The sequence below is a fragment of the Lutra lutra genome, chromosome 10 (genome assembly GCF_902655055.1).
Source record: "Lutra lutra chromosome 10, mLutLut1.2, whole genome shotgun sequence".
Taxonomy (NCBI): Eukaryota; Metazoa; Chordata; class Mammalia; order Carnivora; family Mustelidae; genus Lutra; species Lutra lutra.
Window position 1 is genome coordinate 55,748,082 of NC_062287.1, and position 2,579 is coordinate 55,750,660.

A 2,579-nucleotide genomic window follows, 5' to 3' on the forward strand; every position below is an offset into this window, starting at 1 on the left:
GACTACAAAGTATTCCATTCAGTGGATTTCTTATGATTTATTTAACTAGTTCCCTATTGAGGTTATTTAGGTTATTACTAACCTTTTGCTTTTACAAGCAAGGCTGCAATGAAAATTCTGTGTGTGTGTGTGTTACATCATACATGGTGAATACAAGGTTGCATCTTTAGAAATGATTTTCTGAGTCAAAGGATATATGCATTTTTATTTTATTTTTTAAAAGATTTTATTTATTTATTTGACAGAGAGAAAGAGATCACAAGTAGGCAGAGAGGCAGGCAGAGAGAGGGGGCAAGCAGGCCCCCTGCCGAGCAGAGAGCCCAATGTGGGGCTCCATCTCAGGACCCTGAGATCATAACCTGAGCCAAGGCAGAGACATAACCCACTGAGCCACCCAGGCGCTCCATGTGCATTTATATTTTAATAGATACTGTCATATTGCCTTCCATAAAAGTTACACCAATTTATATTCCCATCAATAATGTACAAGGGAGATGCCTGAATTTTTAATGCTCCAGCATCTTAGATTTTTTTTTCATTTTTTAAATTGTTTGATATAAAATCTTTTTAACATACAACAGTGAACCCCATTTATCCATCAGGCAGCTAAAGCAATCATCAACTGATGGCCAATCTTAATTTGTTTAAACTGGGAAGTACTTCTGGCTTACTCCCTGGATTATTGTGAAGCAAATCACAGAAACCATATTATTTCATCCATAAATACCTCAGTATGTATTCCCCAAAGATAAGGGCTCAAAAAAATACTTCAATATCAACAAATATTCAGTAAGTATTCAGATTTTTCTGTTTGCTGAACTTCCTCTTTTTTTTTTTTTTTTCCCCACAGTTGGTTTGTTCAAATCAGGATTCAAATACTGGATTTGGTTCACATGTCTCATAAATATCTCCTTAGTCTCTTCACCTATAGATTCCTCCCACAACCTTTTTTTTTTTTTTTAAGCTTTTTTCCCCTGTGTCTCCTGAAGCTTGAAAGATAAAGCCTGACACGTGATACAATTTGGCAAGTCAGCTTCATAAGTGCTGGTGTGTTCTTAAGTATCTTTGTGTTTTTTTTCTTTTTCATGATGATTTTTTTCCCTAGATTCATTATTTGGTTAGGGAGTTACAAAATTTAATACTCTGATTCTGATATGCTTCTTCACTTACTAGCTGGAGTATGTTGATATAACTCAACACAACCAGTAGCATCAGTGTTATTGGTATTTTAATTGTTTTGTAGTTTTGTTCATATTCAATAAAAGTTTGTATTGAATAAAAAATTATCTATATAAAATATTTGCTCTTATAGTTGCATTAGAGTTTATACCAAGTTAAATTTGAACATATTTAGATTGCCACCTTTGAGTACCTCAATAATTTTTGAGGAATCCATATATTATTCAAATTCAAGAGACACTGATATAAGGCTAAAGTGTTATATTTTTGTAATACCTAAATCGTGGGTTTTTCTAAGCCCGACACTGTTTGTTTGTGTTTGTAACCTAGTACGCAGCATGTAAAAGGAAGCAAATTTCATATCTATGTTGTTACGAAGCGTTCCCTATCACCTCCACATTGGTTCTTTTGTTGACAGACATCAGTATCCAGTCTGTGTTGTGCTCATTGTGGCCATGCTCAGGCAGCCTTCCATTCCTACAGAATTCCGATTGTTAGACAGTTATTCCTCCTCCTAAACTGAAACCCGCCTCCAAAACGTCAAAACCCTGCCCTCCTGCGATGCCTTCTCTGAGAGTCCTTTCCTGGCCATGTCCTACCTATATCCCCCTCTAATAGCAGTGACCACACTGTGTTATAGTTACTTTGTTCCACATCTGACACTGTCCAGACTGTGAGCTCTCCAGGCAGGGACTGTAGCAGCATCCTCTGTGGCCTCTTCAGGCCCAGCCTAGGGCCTCACACAAAAGAGGTACCCAGAAATGGCCTGTTGGGCCAGCAAATGAATTCTATTCCAGAAGTGGTCTCTTCTTCAAGTTTAACTTTCCTGATTCTTCTGTTTTTCACATAACATGGCTTCCAGACTCCACACCTCTGCCCTCATCTCAATAGGCTTTAACTGGCTACCATGCCTTTAATCTGTGTTACTGGGAATTAAAGATAACATGACTGGTTTGGGATGGCCAGTGTGAGGTGTGTCCGCTTGCGCTGGGCCCTGAGGACACAGAAGAGGACACAGGGACTTCCTCCCTGTCTTCAAGGAGCTCACAGCTTTGTGGAGGAGACATACTATAAATAAAATTCATAATAAACTGTTACAAGTACCATCAGAGAAGTTTGCACAGAGTACTATGGAAACATAAAAGTAAAGGTGAGAAATCATAAAAGAGAGGAGGGGCAGAAAAGGCTCAAGGTGACGCTGAATTAGAAGGCCAGGCTGAGTTTTTGACAGCGCACTGGAAGATCAGAGCTGGCAGAGGCCCCAGAGATCAGACAACCTACCCCTTTCTGTGTCAAGGAGGAAACAGCCCCAAGTGGTTCCCCTTAGCTCCCACTAAGGGGTTCCTGCAGGAACCAGAATTAGAATCCAGAATGTCTGCAGACACCCTGTAAACATATCA